The sequence below is a fragment of the Sceloporus undulatus genome, chromosome 2 (assembly GCF_019175285.1).
Source record: "Sceloporus undulatus isolate JIND9_A2432 ecotype Alabama chromosome 2, SceUnd_v1.1, whole genome shotgun sequence".
Classification (NCBI taxonomy): Eukaryota; Metazoa; Chordata; class Lepidosauria; order Squamata; family Phrynosomatidae; genus Sceloporus; species Sceloporus undulatus.
This window is the reverse complement of record NC_056523.1, coordinates 15,835,392-15,853,797: the sequence shown is the minus strand read 5'-3', so window position 1 is coordinate 15,853,797 and position 18,406 is coordinate 15,835,392. Positions and strand designations below refer to the sequence as shown.

At 45.2% G+C, this 18,406-nt stretch overlaps 3 protein-coding genes across 7 annotated transcripts in view; 1 reads left to right on the top strand and 2 right to left on the bottom strand.

Annotated features, from left to right (window-relative positions):
* LOC121921074 overlaps positions 1-4,872 on the bottom strand; it is a 45,347-nt gene extending 40,475 nt beyond the window's left edge. The window contains exon 1 of the mRNA XM_042448563.1: positions 4,820-4,872. The gene's annotated coding sequence lies outside the window, so the exon portion shown is untranslated. The remainder of the gene's footprint in view (positions 1-4,819) is intronic.
* The window catches only part of LOC121921062 (serine/arginine repetitive matrix protein 2-like), a 148,693-nt gene that overhangs the window by 67,342 nt on the left and 62,945 nt on the right, over positions 1-18,406 (top strand). The gene's annotated exons all lie outside the window — the stretch shown is intronic.
* The window catches only part of LOC121921066 (zinc finger protein 883-like), a 26,378-nt gene continuing 22,951 nt past the window's right edge, over positions 14,980-18,406 (bottom strand). For all 3 annotated transcript variants that reach the window (XM_042448542.1, XM_042448544.1, XM_042448543.1), the window contains 2 exons: positions 17,264-17,822; positions 14,980-15,712 (listed from right to left, as the gene is read on the bottom strand). The gene's annotated coding sequence lies outside the window, so the exon portion shown is untranslated. The remainder of the gene's footprint in view (positions 15,713-17,263; positions 17,823-18,406) is intronic.

Below are 18,406 nucleotides of genomic sequence, written 5' to 3'. Positions count from 1 at the left end.
ACAGAGTGAACCGATGAACAACAGCTTTCCCTTTGTATTTTGGGCCTTCCAAAACAACAATTCACTTCCAGGGATTAGGAAATAGGCTGGTGAACTTAAGATGAAAATGACTGATCTATGCACTAGGCACATTGAATGGAACGGATTTGAAACTGATCATGAAAGAGGTGTCAATAACACTGGGGACATGGTTGATTTGAGACAACATTGAGGGCACAATGCAAAAAACAACACACACAAAAAGGCTGCACTACATACTGTCGGTATGCTGTTGTTGGGCATTCCTGGGCTCTGCTTCCTCAGCAGGAACAGGAGGAAGGGTGACGCCCTCCTAGCTACCCTCAGAGCCCTCCATGGTACCCTGCTGTGGCCAATCGATGCTTCTGCTTAGTCCATTGCTGGAAGGTCCGGCTGCCTTGCATGAATCTATCCATTTCATAAATACGGACACGTCACCCTAGACTTGCCGCTGGTTGCATTGTGGCAGCAAACATTTGTATAGTTTTGCTTCATTATTTTACACTTTGTCCTGCATTCCTCAGGCATTCTGTCATGCTCTCTTGATCGCATCTGCTCCAATATTCTATTATAATAGCGAGGTTTTCTATGGTTAGAGTTCAGGTGCCTCTGAAACTCCTCATCCCCTCAGAAACACAGCAGGTCTAAATCTTAATATGTACTATATATATGCATCATATATCTATCTATCTATCTGACCTTTTATATACATATATTACATATTGGTTTTTTTTCTCCCTGCCAAGGCTCCCCCTGGATGCCAGACTTTGGAGGCTCCAAATGTTCCCTTGGAAAATGGTCGCCATGCAGCAGAGAGGGCAACACTGCAATCCCAAGGGGTACCCCAGGCCAGCCTTTTCATTTTACCCTATCCGGAGGGTGATTCTTAGCTTTGGGGTACCTTGAATCTTCTCTCCGAATCCTTTGCCAATAACTTGAAATTGATCCTAAATGGTCCTGGACTCCTTCCTCTTAGAAAGCCACGCAGAGAATGGGTTTTTCCTTTGTCACGCAAAAGTTTGCAAGCAAGCCGCAGCATTTCCTGCATGCGCAAAACCACCTGAGCGCCATCTGCTGGCCCGCAAAAGTTTTACAGGGCAAGGCCCTAACTCTGGAAGCCAGATTTGGGGCATCAGCCGGTGCGTTGGCCTGTGTTTGTTTTGGCCTGTGTTTCTTCTGGCCTGTGTTCTTCTGGCCTGTATTCTTTTGGGCTGTGTGGTTTGGGGCCTGCCTGCCTGCCTGCCACAGACTCATCTTTGCTAGCTTGCCCTTGCTGCCGCTATCTCCTGTCTTCCACTGATGCCCGCGTAGACCAACTGGAGGCACAATGCAGCATTGGTTGCCCACATTGCCCAGCTGAGGCAGAGGATGCAGAGGTGAAGGGCGAGCTGCAGGGAGGTAAGTTTCCCCCACTTAAAATTTAGGGGTGGATGGGAGAAGGAACAACCATCAAATTCTAACCAGTCCTTTTACCATTCCAGCACAAAGGCGTACTGAATCCCTGGGGAAGGCGATCATCCAAGCACATCTGCGCATGGACAGGCAGAGATGTTTATCACACTATGCTCTTAAAGAGTACTATTCCAGTGTGACTCCTCTGCAGCCTCCTGTTGCATGCTGGGATTGGCAGTTTTAAGGAGCTGAACTTCTCTGCCTGTGGATTCTAAATACCCTCCTTAAAACTGCCAATCCCAGCATGCAACAGAGGCAGCTAGAGGAGTCACACTGGAATAGTACCTCTTTAAGAGCTTGTCTGTAAACACGAGTCTTGTGGCTAAACCACTTCTGCATGTGGTGCACCCCACCAGGCTCCCCAATGTGGTGTGGTGTGGTGCCCGACCCCCTGCAAGCTGTGAAGTAACAGCCAGCAGGTATTTTTATTTTGTGTATTGCTATGCGTGCACACAACACACGTGTGTGTGTGTGTGTGTGTGTGTGCGCGCGCCTGTGAACCCCCCCCCAGCTGTGAAGGAACAGCCTGCAGGTATTTTTATTTTATGTGTATTGCTGTGCATGTGTGTTTGTCTTTTCCAACAACCCCCCCCCCCCCGAAAGCTGTGCAGAAACAGTCAACGGGTATAATTTATTTGCTCTCCCCTTTTTTATTGCTGTGTGTATATGTGTGTGTTATCTGTGGAGCCCTGGTGCGCAGTGGTTAAATGCCTGCACTGCAGCCACTCACTCAAAACCACAAGGTTGTGGTTCAAGACCAGCAAAAGGGCCCAGCTTGACTCAGGCTTGCATCCTTCGAAGAGTCGCTAAAATGGTATCCAGATTGTGTGGGGCAAATAGCTTACAGTTGTAAACCACTTAGACACTGCTTCGGTGGTATGAAGCGGTTTATAAATGAAGCTTGTTTGTTGTTTGTTTGTGAGTGTGCCTCCCCCGTCAGCGTGTGATGTAACAGCTGCTGGTTGTGATTTATTTTATCATATCATTTATACATTCTGATTTGTAAATAAAATAATTTATTTATTCATTAGCTTGTGTCCTGGAGTTTTGGAGCATTTTTGGAGAATTAGGTTACATGGATTGACCGCATATGTATGTGTGTGCACGTGCAATACACCACACACACACACACACGTATTGACCAAACTCTAAGAGCCACATGTGTATATTTATATATGCACGCATAGCATATTATATATATATATATGCCAGAAGACAAGCATGGATATGGCAGCATATGAGTATGCAGAAGCAAAACATATAATATATATATATATACACACACACACACACCACAACACACAACGTGCATTGACAAACATATAGAGCGCACGTGATAGCATGTGTGGCAATATTATATATATACTATATGCATGTTGACAAACATATCAGTATGTGTATATACACATATGTGTGTGTGTTGTGATATGCACTCTTATATGTTTGTCAATGCACATGTGTATATATATATATGTATGGATGTGCACACACATGCCTACGCTGCCCTATCCATGCATGTCTTCTGCATATATATACAGTGGTACCCCGGGTACAATGCGCCGCCTTACGAACATTTCCGGGTTATGAAAAAAATCCATTGAAAAAAACTGTTCCGGGTTACGAAGGTTATTTCGGGTTACGAAAAATTTTGGTGCTTTTCGGCGCTTTTTCGCACGAAATCGCGGCTTTCGCTATTAGCGCCTATGGGTTTTTTCGGCTTGCGGAGATTTTTCAGGTTACGAAAGCGGCGGTGGAACGAATTAAATTCGTAACCCCGGTGGTACCACTGTATATGTATGCTATGCATGTATTGTATATACATGTGTACATGTATATAAAGAAAACAACAGATGCGTGTGTAGTGTAGATGCACATGCATGCTTGCTCTGCTCATATGTAATACACACGCCACACGCACACATCTATATATATGCACCTATTATGTGCATGCATATGCATATTGTACCATGCATATAGGCATGTATATGCATGTGTATAATATATAGATATATATATAGCACACACACACACCCACAACTCTATATATACATAGCTATAATTCACATTCACGCAAACACACCCAACCTACATATTATACACTATCTGTACGAAAGCGGCGGCGGAACGAATTATTTCGTAACCCGGGGGGTACCACTGTATTCACATTACACAAACATACACCACACACATATATATCATATCTATATATTCATTCACACAAACACACATACACACATCTATATTACTGTATATTCACATTCACGTAAACACACCACACCACACGCACATATATTCACATTCACCACCTCACACTCCAACATAGTCCCCAGGAGTGCGCCTGGGCCAGGGATACCCCCCGAGACAACGGAGGGGGATCGCTCCCCACCCGGGTTGCCCTGAAAGTGGAGGACCACCGGGGAATGGGAGGGGAAAATCTGCAGCACCACATCATGGGAAATTCGCAACCGGGGTGGTGTTTGCGGTGAAGTACCAGAGCGTAGCAAAGCTGCATTCCACACCAGATCAAAACTGCAGTGCAATTGAAGGGAGCTTGGAAGTGAATCTCTGAGTCACTTTTTTCCCGGTTTTACCAAATGAGGGGTCACTTTGGAAACACTGTGGAAGCACCTCGCAAGGAGCTCCATAGAAAGGAATGGCGTCTGATAACACATTCACATTACGTGTGAAACGGCAACGTTGAAATGCAGTCATGTCAGAATGAGACGGAACTGAGCCGGAAGCCATCAAAAAGCTCCGTGTGATACTCCAAAGAGACCGCCTGGCTCATAGCTCATCCCCCAAGCCCCTTTTCCTGGGAAACATGCAGTGACAGGAGAGAATTGGGTGTGGCCAGTGATCACCAGCATCATGGATTTACTTTAAAGCGTATTAAGAATCATTTGTAAAAGACAGAGATTGGAAATGTTGCCTTTTTGGACTAGAAATCCAGAATTCTCTAAGCAACGGGCTACGTGACTATATTAACAATAATGAGGCCTCAGCGGTCTTGCCATGTCTTACATATGAGAAAAAGCTAGCTTCAGAATGTCTCAGAATCCTTTGCAAAGTGGATTTTTGCAAAATGGAAATGTTACTGACACATAACACAGGGGTCCTTTAGGTGAGGAACTGATTTAAATTGCTTCATTCAAGGGGCAGAAATTCCTAAAAATCACTGAGCTGAGGCAGGAACACCAGAAATGGGAAGGGCATAGAAATCTAAAAACCTGCAGGCTACCCTTTTTTCTACAGGAGGAATGTGAAGCAGATAACATCTTAAAAGAATGGGATGGGGGATCAGGATTTCAAGAATTTCCTTTAAAAAAATTTGGTTAGTTGAGCCCCTCACCTGAGTTGATGATGGAATTCTCTGTCCCACCCGCAGCCACGAATCCAACACCCATGGAGTTTCCCCTTGTTCCAGCCGGGAGCGATGAGCTCAGCTTTATCACTAGAATTCCTTCCCAGGAAAAGAGAGAAGAGAGAAGTATTAAGATACTCCTAGAATCATAGTTGGAAGAGAGCCACCAAGTCCCACCGCCTGCCATGCTGGAAGACACAATCAAAGCACCCCCAACAGATGGCCTTCCAGACTCAGTTTAAAAACCTCCAAAGAAGGGGACTCTGAGGGAGTGTGTTCCACTGTCAAACAGCTCTTACTGTGGGAAGTTGAGGTGGAATCTCTTTTCTCTGTAACTTTACATCACCTAGCTCTGGTTCCTGATCTCTGCGAGCAGCAGAAGCAAGCGTACTCCCTCCTCAGTATAATAATCTTTCAATTTAAACAAGTTATCAGTTCACCTCTAACCATATCTTCCCCAGGCTAAACACAAACCTGTTCCCTAAGCTGTCCTCATAGGACATAGTTTCTGACCTTTCAACCGTTTTGGTCACTCTCCCCTGAGATGCTCCAACTTGTCAATATCCCCCTTGAACTGTGGTGCCCAGAACTGGACACAGTTCCAGGTGGACTGACTAAAAGAGAAATAGAGTGGCACCATTACTTCTCTTGATCGAATACTATGCTCCTATTGATGCAGCCTAGAATCACATTGTTTTTTAGCTGCCCCCATCACATGTTGGTTCATGTTCTACTTGTGGACTACTAAGACTCAAATGTTATCAAATTCAATTTATGCCTGCCTTGCCAAAAAGCTAGAGAGAGAAAATTCCACCATTTTGGCAAAGGATTTATTCTCACAGTTATGACTAGAAGACATTCTTTTATCTGACTTAGGATGTGTATTTTAGGTTCGATGAGGAGTGTCAACACTGGGTGTCCTCCCAAAGAAATCAGGTCACTTATTTTTATCTATCTCTAAGAAGGCTTTGCTCCTGGACATGCAAAAAGATGACCCCAGGGAGAGGTATTGATTTCCCTGAGTAAAATGTGTCACTCAAGTGAGAGGCAACAAGCCATGCTCACAAAATTACTTCCAGAGTTAATTGAACCTTTTCTATCCTAACTTGTCACAGATTGTTGTTATGTGAAGGAAATGGAGTAAGCATACCATTCAACCTGCCCCCATCTTTTAAATTAAGCTGAGAAACAGGTGACTGGAAAAAACAAAACAGAGCCTTGTTTGAAAAACATAGATATTGCTAAAATGCAGCAACAGGAGAGACGAGACTGTTAAACAGGAACCCATTTTCTTACTAAGGAGGCCATGTTTCCATAATTCTCCATCATGACCTCCTTGTACAGGCTCTCTGGTCTGGATCCAGCAGGGCCCCCTGTCCCTCTGTGAAATACACAGCCACATCTTCGAAAGTCATTGGGCCCTGAAAAAAATACACAGAGGGACACCATCTCAGTCTGCAAAACATCCACAGAAACCCTTTCAAATGATTAGCCACAGACGGAGAAACTCACTAGAGCTCTAAGATCACCCAGAGATCACCCTTCTCTCTGTCAGGCTGCCCAACTGGCCCCGATCTCCTTGTACCGATCTTGCTGTCCTTCTTCCCCTCCCTTGCTCCCTATCAGTTTTGGAAGATCTCTTACCTGGATTGGTTCTCCTGCAATTTCTTGCCTTGTCCCAGGAGGGAGCAATTGTGAGTGAAATCCAGACATCATTCTTCACTCTTGGGAGCAAGGAGCACAAAGCAAAAGATTTCAGAAATACCGATATTGAAGATCCTATTCTCAAAGTCAGGATGCAAAGGGATCTTGTAGCACCTTTGAGGCTGACGGAAAGAAAGAAGCTGGGAGCATGAGCTTTCATAGACCTGCGCCTACTTCCTCAGATGCAGGGAGGGAGGGTAAAGGACAGGCCTATTATCTAAGCAGGCTGTGTGTGCGAGAATTGCCATAGAAAAGAAAAACTTGGGGTTATGGAGATGAGGTGACAAGTTCAATTTTAACTATGGCCTTTGGGGGATACCGTGAGTGAGTCTTGAAGGTGCTACAAGAGTCTTTGCACACTGGTTTTCCAGATTAACAGAGCTATGCCTTTCAGTTCAAAATCCGGTTGTTTGTTACCTTCTCTGGAACAGTGAAGATGTGAAGAAAAAAAAAGAGGCAAATTCTAAAGGTGTTCAACAATTATTCACCTTTGGCCTTTTGTCCCTTTCACCCAGAGCTAGAAGAAGGCTGTGCACATGATGTATTTACTCCAGATTTTGTCACAGAAAGTGCTAAAGAAGCCTCAGCAATTTCACTCTGAAAGCGTGCATGACACCTCTGAATTCTCCCCCAGGTTTGAATCTGCCCCTTGCAAACTGAAAAGCAGGAGACTACCATCTTTCCTCCACTCTGGTAGCCCTGGATACATCTGCATTGCCAGAATAATGCAGTTTGACACCACTTTAACTGCCATGGCTCAATGCTCAGAGTCATGGGATCTGTACTTTTGTGTACTATTTAGTCTTCTCTGACAGAGAGCTCTGGTGTACCAACAACTACAATCCCAGGATTCCCCAGTGAAAGCAGCATCAAACTGGATTATTTATGCAGTGCGGAGATGCGTCCTTCTGTTTGAAGGGAGTTTTCATGGCAGGGATGCATTGAAATGAGGTATCCTTCACCAACAGTTAGAATCATAGAATATAGAGGTGGGAAGGACCACAAGAGCCATCAGTCCGTCCTCATTCTGCCATGCAGGAAATCCAAATCAAAGCATCCCTGACAGATAGCCATCCAGCCTCTGTTTGAGAGCTCCAAGGAGGGAGACTCCACTACACTCCAAGAGGAGTATGTTCCACCGTCGGACAGCCCTTACTGTCAGGAAGTTCTTCCTGTGTTAAGGTGGAATTCTTTTGCTTCAGCTTGCATCCCTTCCTCCGGGTCCTAGTCTCTGGAGCGCAGAAAACAGACTTGCTCCCTCCTCCATATGACAACCCTTCAAATATTTAAACAAGGCTTCATATCCCCTCTTGGCCTTCTTTTCTCCAGGCTAAACTCCCCAGACTTAAGACGTTCCTCATAGGACATGGTTTCCAGACCCTTCACCATTTTAGTCACCCTCCTTTGGACACGCTCCAGTTTCTCTAATGTCCTTTTGAATTGTGGTGCCCAGAACTTGGACACAATATTCCCGTGGGGCCTGACCAGAGCAGATATAGTGGCACTATTACTTCCCCTAGACATTATACTTCTATTGATGCAGCCTAAAATCGAATTGTCCTTGTTAGCTGCCGCATCGCCTTGTTCACTCCTGTTCACTTATGGTCTACTTGGACTCCCTAGATCCCTTTCACATGTAGTTTCATTCAGCCAGGTGTCACCATCCTATATCTGTGCTTTTCGTTTTTCCACCTCTAAGTGCAGTACCTTACATTTCTCCATGTTTAAGTTCATTTGTTAGCTTTGGCCCAGCTTTCAGTCTATTCGATTTTGAATCTTGATCCTGTCCTCTGGAGTATTAGCCCTCCTCCTAATTTGGTGTCATCTGCAATTTGATGAGTATGCTCCCAATTCTGTCATCCAGGTCATTGATAAGATGTTAAATAGCACTGAGCCCAGGACAGAACCCTGTGGGACCCCACTGGTCACTTCTCTCCAGGATGAAAAGGAGCCATTGTTGAGCACCCTTTTGTTCGTCCGGTCAACCAATTACAGCTCATTTAACAGTTGCTTGTCTAGCCACATTTTACAGGATTGTTTGCAAGAATGTCACTGGGGAACCCTGTCAAAAGCCTTACTAAAATCAAGATATAGTAGATCCACAGCAGTCCTTTCATGTACAAGGTGGTATTTTATCTAAGAACGAGATAAGTTTGTCTGGCATGACTTCTTTCTCTGAAACCCGTGTTTAATTATCTGCTCTAGAATCTCTCCTGGTATTGATGTCAGACTAACTGGACGATAATATTTGGGATCCTCTTTTTCCCCTTTTTGAAGATGGGGACAACGTTTGCCCTCCGCCAGTCGGCTGGGATCTCTCCTGTTTTCCAGGAGTTTTCAAAGTTATTGCCAATGGCTCCATATTACATTTGCCAGTTCTTTTAATACCCTTGGATGTAGTTCATCAGGTCCTGGAGACTTAAATTCATTTAGATTAACCAGGTATTCCTGTACTATCTCTTTGCTTTCTGTGCTGAAATTCCCATATTCTGTCCTCTGCTCCATTATCCTCAGGTTGAGCACCCTTTGCCTTTCGAGAAGACGGAGGCAAAGAAGGTGTTGAGTATTCTGCCTTTCTCTGTTTCTGTTAGCATCTTGCCTCTTCTTCCAGCAGTGGGCCCTACCGTTTCCTCTTCTTCCTTTTGCTGCGGACATATCCAAAAAAGCCCTTTTTGTTGTTCTTAACCTCTCTAGCAAGCCTGAGTCCTCTGTGCTTTGCTTTTCTGACTTTACCCCTACATGTGCTTGCTATTTGTTTGAATTCCCCTTTGGTGATTTCCCCCTTTTTCCATTTCTTATACATCTTCCGTTTCAAACTTAGCTCGGTTGAAAGTTCCTTGGTCATCCATCCTGGGTTCTTGACACCTCCCGTTTTCTTTCTCACTGGACATGTTGTAAATTGTGCCTTCGTATCTCCCTTTTGAGAAACTCCCATCCATCCCAAACTCCCTTCTCTTTTAGTATTTCTGACCACGGGATCACCCTCATACTTCTCTAAGTTTACTGAAATCAGCCTTCCTAAAGTCTATAATGCTGTGTCTGACTATGCCTAGCTTCTCCTTTCCATTGTATAACAGGATAGTTGAAGTCACCCCTCATTACTACATGATAAGATTATGGGGAACCATACTTTAAAATATCTGAAAAGTATGAAATTATCAACCTTTCTTGTAGAATACGCTGGTCTACACTACAGTAATATCATCAGAATCGGTGCCATGGGATGGGTTTTGACCACATGGAATTGTAGACTATCTTTTAATCGTTAAGACCACCCATCACCCCTCGTGGCACTCTCCCAATGTGCTGGATTACAACTCTCATATCCCCAGTCATATGTTTATGCAGGTTTGTGTTGAATTCAGCTGGAGGGGCCCAGGTTGTCAAATGTTGCTTAGGTTACCATTACCTGATGGAGTAAAAGGCAAGCCGTGTTCAATTTAGAGACTGGATTTGGTGCATCAGCATATTAAAAACAGAAGGCTCCCACCTGCACCACCAATGGACTAAACGTGTGACTTATCAAAGCAGAGAGAGAAGGCGCCTATATTCCCTAAAAGCAATAGATCCCATCTCATCTTGCAAGCAAAACAGGGTCAGCTCTGGTTAGTCCTTGGATGTGAGACCACCAATGAATCCCAGCTGCTGTAGGTTATATTTCAAAGGAAGGAACTGACAAAATCACCTCTAAGGATTCCTTGCCTAAGAAAATCCTACAAAAGCCATGAGGTTGCCGTAGAAGTCAACAGGTGACTTGAAGGCATATACACACACACACAGTTGTTGTTGTTGGGTGCCTGCATGTCACTTGCAACGTATGGCAACCTAACGTAAACTTATCACTTGGCAAGATAAGGCCATAGCCTTCCTCTGAGGTTAAGAGAGTGTAACTTGCTCCAAGGTCACCCAGTAGGTTTGCATGGAAGAGCATAGATTAGAGCCTAGTCTCCAAGTCCTAGTCCATCACCCAAAACACGTTTAAAAGCTGCTTTGCCATGCAATAATACATTTATTAGAACTAATAATAATTGGGAATGATACAGATCAGACTTTTATCTTTGGAGTTCCTGCATGGCAGGGGTAAGGGTTTCAACTGGATAGCCTTTGTGGTCTCTCCCATGATCCCTCCCTTACCATTCCTCTTTAAGAGGGAAGAACAACTTTGTACTGGCCATTTTCTTCACCTTTGATGCTGCTCTTTCACTCTTATGTGCCTTCCAGTTGTTTCCAACTTAGGGCTATCTTAAAGCAAACTTACCTGCACTGAAGCCAGGCTGATCCCAAAGTCCCAGGCAATAGTTGTTAAGTAACCTTCCCACCTTTCAGCTGCGTAGAAACCAAATAGAAGAATCAGAAGCTCCTCCATCCGCAGAGTCTGAACTGGGAGCATGCGTTTTTACCAGCGCCACGCCCCCTTTCCCCATCCCAGCCAATCTCGACGCTTCTCTCGACGTTCTAGCTCAGCCCATGGAACCTCTGGATGTTGAAGATTCCAAACCCCGGTGGCTGCTGGGAATTGTAGTTCTTTAGACTTCCCTCAATGTAGTCCACCTTCATTTGCTGTATTGGGGGGGGGGGGGGGACCCAGCATTTGGTTTCTTTTTTGTTTTTTACTCAATTTATTCCTCTACAGTTTGGAGATTGGAGGTGAAAAGAGAGATTTTGGACTGATGGGAGTATGGAAGACTACATTTCCCAGCATTCCTTGAGGGATTCCAGTAGCTATGGAATCCTGGGATTTGTAGTGTTTAAACAAGGTTTTCCAGCCTTCGCTTTTGAGCACCAGCACTTTTTTTTTTTTTTTTTTTTTGGCATAGAAGGCTATAAAGTCCCTGTAAAACTACAAATCCCTTAATATTTCGTGGGACACTAATCCATATAATGAATGTTGTCAAATATTAGGTTGTTTTCACCAACTCCCTCTAATGGTGGTTGAAGTGGTTTTAAAATGTGTATATTATACCCAGTCGACTGCCTTGTAATATATATGAAATGAAATGAAAGATCAATATATTTTTTAATTGTGTGTGTTGTGTTTTAAGATATACTTGAATGTTGTTATTATCGAGAAATCTCATTTATCTGCACTGGCTGATCTTGGGCAAGAAGTCACACTCTCTCAGCCCCAAAGGGACTCGGGAGGCAATGGCAAACCTCCTCAGAACCAGGGACGTAGCAGGGGGGGGGGTCTTGGGGTCCGGACCCCCCCTTCCATTAGAAAAATGAATGGTGTGTGCTGCTGTGCCGCCGCACCCAAGCCCCATTATAATGGTGGCACTTAGTCTGGACCCCCCTTCCCAAAATCCTGGCTACGTCCCTGTCAGAACAAATCCTGCCAAGAAAACCCCAGGACAAGTTTCACCTCAGGATCACCATATGTCAGAGGTCCAAAACACACTGCAGAAATAATCCCGTTTGATACCATTTTAACTGCCCTGGCTCAGTGCTCTGGGATTAACATTTAGCCTTCTCTGTCAGAGAGCTCTGGTGCCCACAATAAACTACACTTCCCAGGATTCCCTAGCACTGAACCATGGCAGTTAAAACGGTCTCAAACTGGATTATTTCTGCAGTGTCTTTAGTACCTATAGCTGCATCCGCACTGTCGAAATAATCCGGTTTGACACTGCTTTAACTGCCATAGCTCCATGCTATGGAATTCTGGGATATGTAGTTTTGTGAATCCTTTAGCCTTCGCTGGTAGAGAGCCTTAGTGCCACAACAAACTATAGTTCCCATGATTTATTTTATTTCTATGCCACCTTTCTCCCCAAAAAGGGACCCAAGGCAGCTCACAATATTGAAACAGATTTTTATATAAATAATTTAAACAGATTTTTATATAAACAATTAAAATAATCTAATTAAAACCCTACAAAGGTAAAATTTAAAACATCTAGAAGTTAAAAGATAATCTAAAACAACAACACCCCCCCATAAAACCAGGATTGCATGATTTTTTTAAAAAAAAAAAAGCCCATAGCATTGAGCCATGGCAGTTAAAGTGGTGTTGAAGTGGATTATTTCTGCAGTGCGGATGCAGCCCTGGTCTCATATTCTGTGCTGAAAATAGGAATGCAGTAGCTATGGTTCTGAAAGCTGAGAAGCAGTGATAAATTTGTTCTGCAATTTAACCTGAATTTCAAAGATATCCAAGGAGCTAAACCTATTAGGATAGGGCTTCAGCGCCTTGGATACTTACTTGAAAGCTTCAATTAAATCCTGGAATAAATCCTTGATTGATATGGAAGCTACTCCCTCTGAGATTAGAGCTGGAGCAAAATGGGAAAATACTATTTTCCTATACAGTACTTATTTGGACAGACCAACCCATACCAAATACCATTAGACTGGTATTTGGCATCAATGCCTAGTTAGAGGTGGAGGACTTTCTAGAAAGAGCTCCTTGGTCAGAGCCTTTGTTAACTGAGGCATATATTTCTGATTTCTTTGTATGGTTGTGGAAAGCAGCACAGAGGCAAAAGCTGGCAGGAAAAGAATCCGCTAATTTGAAATGTGGTGCTAAAGGAGAGTTCTGCAGATAACACAAACTGCCAAAAAGGCAGAAAAGAACATCAAGCCGGAACTCTCCTTGGAAGCCAAAATGACTAAACTGAGGCTTCTGTATTTTAAAGACAATAATACTCAGAAAACTGGAAGGCAGTAGGAAAAGAGCAGTTATATGTGCATTATAGCTGGATAAACAACCACAGCCCTGAATTTGCAAAACTACTGTATATACTCATGTGTAAGTCTAGACATTTTGGTTAAAAAAATTGACCCAAAAAACCCCCCTGAGTCAATGTAAGTACTGTATTTTAATCATATATATCATAATATATCATATAATTATCATATACATACATATATATATGATGAAAGGCAAGAGTTTAATGTGCCCTGGAAGCACTGATCCTCTTTTACTTTCTCATCCATCCAGCCTTTAGTATGAGCACATATAGTTATGCCTGCTGGAAATTTGTAAGTGCTTTGCGTTGTTTTCCTTTGGTTCATCCGTTACATCCTCCATTGCATGCGCCTAAGTTTTACCCTTGACTAATCCATAGGTCATATAAAAATCCATAATTTTGGCCCCAAAATCTGCCCTCGACTTGTATACAATGTGCCTACATTATAAGTGGGCGCGGATTTGAGCATATGCTCAACTCTGCATGGAGCCGCATGGAAGCATGTGGGGCACAAGGGGCGTCGCGTTCCATTCTAATGAATGGGATGCATGCCCATGGTGCACATGTGCTGCTGCGCCACTGCTCTACCGTGCCACCACCGCGTGCACAAGCCCCATTCAAGTGAATGCGGCTTGAGCATACAGAGTATTTGGCTTACGCGGGGGGATCCGGATCCCCCGCATAAGCCAAGGGACCACTGTATGAGGACTTATAGTCAAGTATATACGGTGTATCAGGGCTGATAATAACAGGGCAACTTTGGAAGTCGCTCATTCGGTCAAAGTTGACTTGATGGTTTGATTAACAGCAACTCTCCTATAAAAAGCAGTTCAGCTTCTGGGTACTTTCTTTAGTGGTCAAAGATAACATTGCTGAATAACAAGTTGGTTTTTTTTTCCAACTGGGAGAGAGCAAGTGTTTTCTCCTACCTTCCTGGAAATCTGCAGAGACAGACTCACAGCTTCGTGTGCAATATGATTTCTTGTTAGAGCAATGGAAGGTTATTGATTCTTGTGGGCCCTCTGATGTCTGGAAAGGCAAGACTTCTGACTAAAAACACTTCCCACAATCTGAGCATTTATATGGTTTCTCTCTTAAGTGTGTTCTCTGATGCCTCCCAAGATCTGAATGATGATGAAAACACTTCTGACATTCCAAGCACTTGTGGGGTTTCTCTTCTGTGTGGATTGCCTGATGCTTTCAAAAGGGGAATGGATCAGCAAACCCCTTCCCGCACTCCAAACATTTATAAGGTTTTTCTCCTGTGAGGACTCTTTGGTGTTTTCCGAATGTCAATGAATGAGCAAAACATTTCTCTCACACTGGTGGCTGGGAAAGCAACGTCCTTGTTTCCATTTTTGTCCATCTCCTGGAAGCTATGGAGCAGGACTGGGAACATGGTGAGTTTGGCACACAAATAGGATGGGGGGGCACCTCTGTGCATTCAGTGGAGGGACTGAATGGGGGGACAAGGGGACCCTGCCTATGCCACCGCGTGTTTCGGTCCACATCTGTCTCCTAAATTCCCGTTTCCCTTGTTTTTTTCCTTTCATATCACACAATGGAACAGAGAACGGTGGCCATGGAGGGCTAGATGTTCCAATTGCAGGACACTGTCCAGGCCCTCCTATAACACCTTGGTCCCCGTCAGCCCTGCACCCCCACCTGCACCTCCCCCTTGTACATTCCCCCAAACCACCAACCCCCACCCCTTTGCCCAAAACATGGCCAAATACATGTACATAAATACTTATCTTAAATACTTGTGCATAAAACTTGTTTATTTTTATTAAAATGACGCAGTTTTCATACATGCACATGGGATGGCAGGATAGTGAGTCATAGTAGTGTAAGAGGTCAGGGAGGTGGGCATTTTGGGGATAGTTAGGGATAGGCTAGTGTGTGGCAGGGGAAGATGCTTGCAGTGACATTGGTGGTGGCTCTGGGTGGTGACAGCCATGTCATTGAGGATGGGTGCTGGGTCGCCTGCCTCCTCTGGCTGCCCTCCTCCGCCGGGAACTTCGCCTTCTCACTTGGGGTTGGGAAGGGGGCTCTGCCACTACCAGTCTGCTTCGGAGTCTGACAGATTCCTTGGGTGGAGGATCCTGGGTGTCTACCTCCAAAGTGGCTCCCTGCTCCTGTACTGCAGGGATGTCCCTTCTCTCTGTCCCCTGCCCTACAACTCCCATGCCACCCTGGGCCGACTTCATGGCTTCCACGAGGGTGGCCAGCAGAGCAGTCTGGGCCTCCAGGGTGGCACTGAGGCATTCCTGCTGCTGAAGGGATCTCTCGTCCACCACCTTCTGGAACTCTACCTCCCTCTCCAGATGTGCCAGGAGGCCCCTCATATGTTCTGAGTTCTGTTCCATGAGGCGATCCATGGCACTATTGAGTGTCACCTCCGCTGACTGCCGCACTCTCTTCCCTTGGATCTCGGCCAGGCAGGCCACTGAGTTCATTCTGGCTGTGCAGTTGGGTGCTTCTTGGTCTGTGGGACATAGCACAGGGCACTGGTGAACTACTTAACACATTCTCCAGGATCCAGTGAGAGAGGTAACAGCAAGGGAGGATTGTTTAGGAGGTCTGGAACCATGCAAGTGGTATTCATGCAACAATGAACCCTCATGAACACTACCCCTGGAGGCCCCTGAGCATAGCAGGACTCAATGGTGGCATGTGGTTAACAGCAGAACCTGCCCAGAAGTGCATAACACATCAAACCCCCGCTATATGCCAACTACAACTACAAGCTTCCATGTGCACATGCAATGCATTGTAATGCAGTTGTATTTTTGGGGGAGGGTGTATACCATGTGTAATCACAACTGCATGTCACAGCAGCTCAAAACTGCCATCACCTGCCCCCTCTTTGCCCTGGCTGTCATCACTAGCTGTTGTAGCAACCCATTGGACAGGCAAACCGTCACAGTGATTACTGGCCATGGAGGACATGGAGTTCCCCTCCTCACAATGGGATGATCTCATGGGCCCTTATCACGCATACGTCCTATGTGCTTCCATCCCAAAAATGGTTAAAGTGGTGGCGTCCCAGAAAAGCAATCCCATTTGCTATTGGTTATCACACACAGAGCACAACAACGGGTTAAAAGCACATTAAAGTGGGCCCAATGCGAATTTGGCTATCAAAAGGAGACAGACAAATCCTCATTGCCTGCTTAGAAATACCTCTTCTGAGCATGCTCAAAACTGTCATTTCCACAAGTGCACACACACACGGTCAGGGGAGGGGAATCCTCTTTGCCACAGAAGCCCCAAAAGGTGTTTCAGAGTGAGGCTGCCCTTTACAAACTCCTAAAACCACACACAAAGACACACACATGCACATATAAGAGAGTGAAGGAAAGGAGGAGGCTGGGGCCTTAAGCCTGCCTGATTCCATGTCCTCCTTTTCCAAGGCATGTCCTCCATTTCTCCCTCCTGTCCAGGAGGATTTCCAAAACGCTTACTCTCTGCCTTCTCCCACGAGCTCTTTCCTTAATTACAGACTGCAAAGAAGAGGAAAACAGAAAAGAGGAGGAAAGCGAGGGAAGTGTGTGTCCCTTTAAAATTCTCCCTCTTTGGCAAAAAAAAAAAGGCATCCTGGGAAATGAAGTCATTTGAGGCTTGCTTTCCACATGGCTGGCATTACATGAAAGGAGTAAATTTGCAAGCAAAATGGACTTGTAAATCCGGTAGTTTTGCCAATTTACTTACTTCCCGATTGACCTCACATTCACCCTAGATTCATCCCAGATTGGGTGCGTCGTCATGTGAAAAGCAGCTGCAAATTTGTCCCTAAACCCTAAATGACCCTGCATTGGCCCCACTTTAAACTTCCAATTTTGCCACGTGTGATAATGTCCATGGAGGAGGTGTCCAAAGCTCTCTGATTGACAGAGGTTCCATCCAAGTCTAGGAGGTGTTCCTGGTCACCTGTGCAATGAGGGATCAGGTTCATGGTTGTCCCATGCCCACCCGGTGCCATGTCCTTCCACTGTGACCCCATACCATCCCTTTCCCAGGCCCTGAGCCGTGTTACCTGGAGTGGCCTTGAAAAGCTCCTGGGAGCCATCTTCCTGCGGGGAGGCCTCCCCAACTTTGGCTTTGGCTGGCTTGCTGCCTGGGAACTGAACAATTTCGGCACTGGTGCCCACTCTGCTGGGTCGTATGCTGCAATCCCGACAAAGGAACGCGTGGAGCTCCTTATAAAAGGGCATGGTGGAAGCATTCTGGCCGCTGCGCAGATTGTGCTTTCTCACTTTGTGGTATTTTTCTTTGAGACCTTTGCACTTTCTGCGACACTCCTCACCCGTGCGTTGATGGCCTTTGGCCCTCATGGCTTCTGCCACCTCATTGTATGTCTCAATATTCCGGTGGGATTGCTCCAGTTGTTCCAGCACACTGGGTTGTCTCCATATGGCTATGAGGTCAGCTATCTCCACATAGGACCAGTTCACCCCTCTCCATATTTTCTGCTGGCTCATTGATACCTCTGCCATTATGCCCCCTCTGGGTGACAAGGGTTGATAGCGCACAGGACAACGGTGCTCACATGCGGTGTTGAGAGCGATGGCACCAGAATGTGCATGGACATCCAGCTTGGAAATGAAAGTGATAATTTATAATTCTTTATCACTGGAACATCCAGTACAGAAAGTTTCAGTGTCCTGTGACACACACGACACATGCTCGGGACTCCTATGAAGGGCTGTCCCTTTTAGAAGGGCTCCTGTGTCGGTGTGTTTACATGCAGGATTAGGGTTAAGGTTAGGATACATCAGTCCCCTGGGACCACTCTGGCATCTGACTGTTTATATGTGGGATCAAAGGTGCGCAGTTTCAGGGCTATGTCTGATTATCCTGGGTAATTTTTAGTCTGGCATTTCCCTGTTTAGTATGGCTGCGGTGCAGTTTCTGGCCATTTTGGGGGCATGTGTCATATAAACACCACACTCCCAAAGCATCCAAAAACCACTTTATTTGGCACACATTTATCAGGCCTTTGACTTCTGAATAATAGGTCCCACACATAGGGTGCTAGCATGCTTTTTCTCATTAAGGCCTGTTACAGACAGCCAAAATAAAGCTGCTTCGAGTCACAGTGGAGATACGGTGTTTCAATGATGCATGCGTCGTAAGAGTCCAGAAGTCGCACCAAAGCCACACTCCAGCCCTAAGGACT